The sequence below is a fragment of the Hypanus sabinus genome, chromosome 5, assembly GCF_030144855.1.
Source record: "Hypanus sabinus isolate sHypSab1 chromosome 5, sHypSab1.hap1, whole genome shotgun sequence".
Classification (NCBI taxonomy): domain Eukaryota; kingdom Metazoa; phylum Chordata; class Chondrichthyes; order Myliobatiformes; family Dasyatidae; genus Hypanus; species Hypanus sabinus.
In genome coordinates, this window is record NC_082710.1 from 180,263,395 (window position 1) to 180,270,502 (window position 7,108).

Here is a 7,108-nt window from a genome sequence, read left to right on the forward strand (position 1 = left end):
ATATTGGTCCAATTTAATGTCAGAGAATGTATACCGTATACAACCGGAAGTCTTACTCTTCACAGACAATCATGAAACGGAGAGAAAACAAAACCCCAAAAAAGAATGACAAAGAAACAGTAGAACCCAAGAGCCCCTCCCTCTTCCTTTGCACAAACAACAGCAAAGCATCAACCCTCCCCCAACTTGTTCAGCAAAAAGCATCAACCCCCTCCCCCCCACCACCATCCACCAAGCAATAGCAAGAGCACAGAGATCATGATTGATAGACCATTGAAAACTACTGCCCATCCCAATACTTCGGTATCTCTAAAGGCTCTCTCCCTCACTAATGGGGGGGGGGGGGGGAGAGATATCACTTCTGCTTAATTCAATTCTCCTGACTTGAGAATCCGCAATCTCTCTCTCTCTCTCCTTCCGAGGCCTCAAACAGCCCGCTGTCTCAATGTTTCGATCTCCCGCGACAATTCAGTGGGTAACGTCAAGGAGGAATCAGGTCAGCCATGGGGCCTGATGCACCATCAATAACTCTGAGACGTGGGTTAAGGTAGGCTTTTATTGGCTGGAAGAAAGCACAAGTAGCAAGTGACCATCACACAACATCCTGGAGACTCAGGAAGGGTCTGTGGCTCCAATTGCCTTCATACCGGGGTCTGTGAGAAGAGCCACAGGAGCAGTCAGTGGGGGGGGGGGGGGGGGGTGTCCAGACTGGTATATGTAGTTCACCACAGGGCCACACCTTCCAAGCTGCTCCTGGAGATACCGAAATGCAGGCCACTTGGTGAGTTCCAGAGAGCGGGAACCCATCGCCTGTGATGAGTGCAGTTTGATCATGGACTCTGACTGGACACCATCAGCTAGAAAAGGGAAAAAAGACATGAGAACAGAAGATTTAAGCTGTTTTGCGGCTGAACTCGAAGAGGTCACCCAGGTCTGGGAAAACCTCTGGTGCCAGCTTCAACTATTGTGCACAGTTTTGGATGCCTTACTTAAAAAAATACAGATGCAGAGTACTGTATTGGAGCCAGTTCAAAGGAGATTCATAGACCAGTACAGCATGGTACAGGCTCTTCGGCCCACTCCAAGATCAATCCAATCCTTCCCTCCATCAGAGCCTCCATTTTTCTTTCATCCATCTGTCTATCTAAGAGTCTCTTAAATGTCCCCAATGTTTTCACTGGACTCAGCCCTGGGTCCTCCGATTGAAAAAGGCTAGACAGTCTGATGCAGATGTTCCTACGTTCAGAAGAATGAGGGGTGACTCTTTCAGACATAAGAAATGCTGGGGGGGGTTTCCCCAAGTAAGAGAGTCACAAACAGGGGCATGGATACATAGGAAAGGACAATTGAGGTATGGCAAAAGTTTGTCTCTCACAAGGCAATGAATCTCCAGATTTCTTCTTTGATGCAGAACGTGACGACCTAATTATCTGATGTACTTAAGGTGGTGTTGTGGGGAACTGGTGCAGGACAGAGGCCAGCCAATACAGATCAGACATGATCATGTTCAGTAGCTGGGTAGGTTTGAAGGACGTTCCTAGACCCATGGGAAACAGGCCTTTCTTCCCATTGAACATGCGCTAGCCCCTTCCATCAGATGCAGGGTTACAGCAGGACGGAACTCAGATAACAGATCAATCATGCTCCCTCTGATTAGTGAAGAGGCAGAATGGCCTCCTCCTGCTCCCGGAGTCTGAAGTGGACAGTGAATCTTTCAGAGGGATATGGGGTGTTACTGAGGAAATGTGAGTATGGAAGAGCAGAAGGAAGGAGAGCTTCCACCAGGGTCAGTGGCAGAGATACAGAGAGAGAGCAGGGGGAGCAGAGGTAACTTGCTCTGTGGTTTAAGTCACATAAACAACCTGGAACAACTACTATTGACCTTTGCTCATCAGAAATCCCCACATCCACTTTCTTCTTTCATCAGCCCATGCACCAGGTCCCCAGGGAGCCCAGCACCTCTGAACGTGGTGGAGGTGTCACGCCTCTCTACCTCGAAATATACGGGGAACTCCCCATCACTCCCTCGAAATACTCTCACCTTTATTTTTAGAAATCAACTTTTCAGAACTTTTGCAACACATCTTCTTTCCTACCTCGCGGACCCACCTGAAAACCATCAGATGAGTGGAAACCTCTTCTGGTGACAGCGCAGGCTTCTTTAGCTTCCAATCAATAGCCCAGCAGAATCATACAGGATGCTGAGACAGAGGCCAGTTCGGGCAATGAAATCTCAAGCAAAGGGCCATTTCAAACCGTTCTGGGCCTTTGGGACATGATGTTGAGCCAGCCTTTTAAACTGCTCCAAGACCAATCTAACCTTTCCCTTCCATACAGCCCTCCATTTTTATATCATCCATGTGTTTAACTGAAATTCTCTTTAACATCCCTAATGTTTCTGCTTCCACCGTGCTGTCTGCTTTATGCATGATTAGATTTTACTGATATCATACATGCTTGCTATCTTGTATGTGCGAGTACTAGGCCTCACGCCTCGGTCTCACTTGTTTACAGTTGCCAGGGAGGAGCGTTGGGCCCAGAGCCACCCCACCCTCAGCATTCACTTGGAAGAAGACAAAGCTCTCTTGGTTGTCTGCAGATGTTGGCAGCATTGAGCTTGAGTCTGGTCTCTTTCGTTGAGTGGCTGTATCTTTCTACCTTTCTATCTTACACATGGAATGTGTGCTTCGTGCTGTGTGTGACTGTTGGTACTGTGTTTTGCAGTTTGACCCTGGAACAATACTGTCTGGTTTGGCTGTATTCATGTATAGTGGAATGAAAATTCAGCTTGAATTGATTTACCACCTGGGGCCGTGTGTTCCAATCACCCAGCACTCTCTAATAAAACTACTCTCATCCTTCCCTCCAACCAGTTTATAGTTATGCCACACATATCAGCCATTTTGGCCCTGGGGGAGGAAAGTCTCTGGCTGTCCACTCGATCTGTGCCTTTTATCATCTTGTACACCTCCATAAAGTCACTTCTGATCCTCCTCCTCTCTGAGGAGAAAGAGGGCTAGTCCACACAACCCATCCTCATAAATCACACACTTTAATCCAGGCAGCATCCTGGCAGATCTCCACTGCTCCCTCTCTAACGCTGCCACATCCTTACAATAATTTAGGGAAAATCTCTGCAGACAGTACCCACGGTGCCAACTGCCTTTTCAAAAACTCCCTTCTGCAAAGTGCTAGAGGGCTTCACACAAAACCTTCACACAATTTAAAGGTGTTTTAACCCCAGGAAATTAATCTGATCAATCATTCTTGTTAGCCACCACTACCTATTGGCCTCATTGCTGCACGGTACTCTAAACACTTCCACCATTTTGTATAATGCTGCTTACATTGTAAATACACACTGTTATTTATATATTTGTGTTACATTTTATTCCATATCCATCCTTTAACCACTAACTTTATTTTTTACATTATTCTTTATTCTTTACAATTGTTGTATGTTGTATTTGCTGCAGATCGCCCCCTGACCAACACAACACAGCAAATTACTGATATATGTAAATTCACAGGTGAATTAAGTTGATCTCGATCCTTGATCTCAGCTCTGAATGGGCTCCGTGGCTGTGGCCTGCAGCCATCGGGCTCCTGAACTGGCTTCACTCCCTCAGTGCTGAGCCAGCTCTGTGTCCGAGGACTCACTTTTGGAGACTCTGCGGTTCATGTTCTGTCTACTGTTTGTTTATTTTTGTTGTTTGCACCATTTCATTTTTTTTCCACATTGGATATTTGAAGGCCTTTGTTGTGTGGGTTCTTTAAAAAAGGATTCCATTTGTTTTGTCGCTGCCTGTAAGGAGACGAGTCCCAAGGTTGTATGGGAACAGTATGGACACTTTGATAATAAATGCACTTCGAACTTAGAATAATTTTTAAGTACACCTGTCACAGAACAAATTTCAGGATGTATGTCATTGATAATAGACATGTTCTGATCCTGTGATGTCTGAGAATTAGAGATGGAAGGTCGGACTTGTTGAGGGGCCTAAATGTGGCGAGGAAGTTTACACATTAAACTTTCCCTGGGGTTTTCAGAACCTGATCACTGTTGTAACACCATATGATCTCATAAACAGCAATGTGGAAATGACCCTGCACAGCTGCTTACTGCCTTGCATGGAAAAGTAAATGACTCATGAGAGTGATCTGGGAATGGAAGTGTCAACGTGTGAGGAGCGCTTGACAGCTCCGGGCCCGCACTCACTGGAGTTCGGAAGAATGTCAGGAGACCTCATTGAAGCCTATCAAAGATCGAAAGGACTATGAAGAGGGGATGTGGAGAGGATGTTTCCTATAGTGGAGGAGTCTAGGACCAGAGGGCAGAACCTCAGAACAGAGACAGATGTCCATTTAGAACAGAGGTGAAGATGAATTTCTTGAGCTGGAAGGTAGATTCAAGAGCCTGATGATTGAGGGTTAGTAACTGCTCCTTAACCTGGTGGTGAGGCTCTTGTATATTCTTTTGCATGAAAGCAGAGTGAAGAGAGCATGTCCCATATAAACTGTGCAAATACATGAAGAAAAATGATGATAATAATAAATAAAAACAATAAATGTCAGAACATAAGATGAGGAGCTCTTAAAACTGAGTCAATTGCTCATGAGAACATTTCAAAGATGGGACAAGTGAAGTTGAGTGACGTTATTCCCTTTGATTCAAGGGCCTGACAGTTGAAGGGTAATAACTGTTCCAGAACTTGGTGGTGTGAGTCCTGAGGCTCCTGAACCTTCTTCCTGTTGGCAGCAGCAAGAAGAGAGCATGATCAGAGTGGTTCCTAGTACAAGAAAGGCTCTCAACCTCACAACGTAATCTGCAGCATATTGTCTCCCTGCCCTGCACTTCCTCTGTGACTGTATTGCTTCATTCTACACTCTGTCATTGCTTTTCCCTTGTACTACCTTGATGTGCTGATGTGATGAAACTATCTGCACAAACAGATGAATGAACAAACTTTTCCACTGTACCTTAGAACATGTGACACTAATAAACCAATTTATCAATTCTCCATTCATGATTCGGTTCACCTGTGATAGATCTATTATAAATGGAGATTACTCTGCCTGGAGGTCGGTGACCAGTAATGTTCATGTTTCTTGTATTTTATCTAGTGATAAAATATGGAATCGGCTCTTTGAGACGCACTGCCCAGCAACCCACATTTAACATTAACCTCATCAAAGGACAATTTACAATGACCAGTTAACCTACCCAGTACATCTTTCAGTTGTGGGAGGAAACTTGGAGGACCAGGGGCTAACTCATGCATTCCAACAGGAGGGCATACAGAGACTCCTGAAAGAGGATGCAGGGATCGAACTCCCAATTCGGATGCCCCGGACTGTAATAACGCCATGCTAACCTGTACGCTATAGAGGCACCCTGCAGAGATTAGGATTTTTCACTGTACCCTGGTGCATGTGACAAGATTAAATCGATGCCCACTCTGAGAGAATACACAGGACTGACTCAATCAGTACCACACAACTTCATGACTCAGAGTTCCAGCAGCAGGACTTGAACCACCAGCTGTGAAGCGGAGACTTTCCAAGCAGCAACTCCCTGCCTGTCAGCCATTTAGGACTGACCCAATCCTCTCTCTCTCTCTCTCTCTCTCCGTCTAGTTTTAGGGTGGTTGGCACCCAGCTTAACGGTGCACTACCATCACCTTCTGCTCCAGAGTGTGCGATAGACTCACATTCAAAATCCCTTCACCCAATCACACACATACCCTACCTACACTTTATCCTCCCATCTTTAGCCATCCTAGTATCCTATTCCTGTTTATCCATCACATCCTATAAAAAAAACCCTGTACCCCTTAAGAAAGCTAAAAATACCTTAACCTGTGCTCTCACCCATGCCCAGCAAATGACCCAATCCATTCAGCAGGTGTTATTGATAGTAGTTGGTCTATTGCACTTGGCCAATCACATTCACTTATCATTAGGGGTCAATAAACTGACAAGAAGCTACTTAAGTAGGTGATTCTGCAGTGTTGCTGTGGCTTGAGAGTCAGATTGATTGATTCAAGCCAGAGGCAGGTGGGCAGTGGTTGGGTGTGATGATGGCAGCTGCTCTTATGACTAATGTGGCTGGTAACTGTGATGACCTGACCCGGATGACGAGGCCCCAGCTGCAGAAGCTTTGCAAGAGCCTGGGCCTAAGGGCTGTTGGTAAGGTGAGTCAACTGCAGGTCCCTCCCGCCTTTAACTGCATACTCCAAACCGAAGGTTCTTCTGAAGTGTGGTCCCTATTGTTGTACTATGAATGTAGGTGGTAATGGACGCAGCAAGCTCACAGTAACTACTCAGAGTGTATTACAACTCAGAAACTAGCCATTTGGCACATCTAGTCTGTGCTGATTCATTGACCTACACCTGGACCACAGCCCTCCATGCTTCTCCATTCCATATACCTACCCTTGCTTCCCTTAAATTCTGCCATTGAACCCACAACCACCGATTCTGCTGGAAGCTTATTCTGCACTTACACCACCCTCTGAGTGAAGAGGATCCCCCTCGGGGTCTCATTAGATATTTCACGTTGGCTGAAGCCGCTTCCTCCAAATCCAGTTGGCTCAGGGTCTGAATGGTTGTTTATCTTGCAGTTTAACTTGCTTCTAAGCTTATGTTTGTCTGTGACTCTTCATTGGATTTTTGTAATTTATGGTACATTTGGTTCTGTTTTTGTTGTTTCTTTATTTGTAGCTTCTGCCATAGATTGAATTGTCTACTAGGCTGTTCTTATCAAATGGATACCCTTATCTGTCTGGTTTACAGTTTTGCAGCACAGTCAAGGCCAGCGGCCCATGATGTTGAGGCTATCCTTTAACCTACTGAGGTCAATCTGACCATTTCCTCCCACGAGCTAGTTGTCACTATATAGACAGCTATGTTATCCATCTTTGTCTTTATTTTTATTTCCGTGGTTCTTGCCAATTGGTTTCTATTAGGTCTGTGTTATCCCATTCTAATAAAATGGCTGTAGCCATAAGGTTTATGTCTCCTTGATTTCCAAAGAGCCTATTGTGTGCTGTTCAGGTCACTTAGCTTCAGGAAATGTGTCTTGAGAAGTGAAAGCAAAATGGGGAAG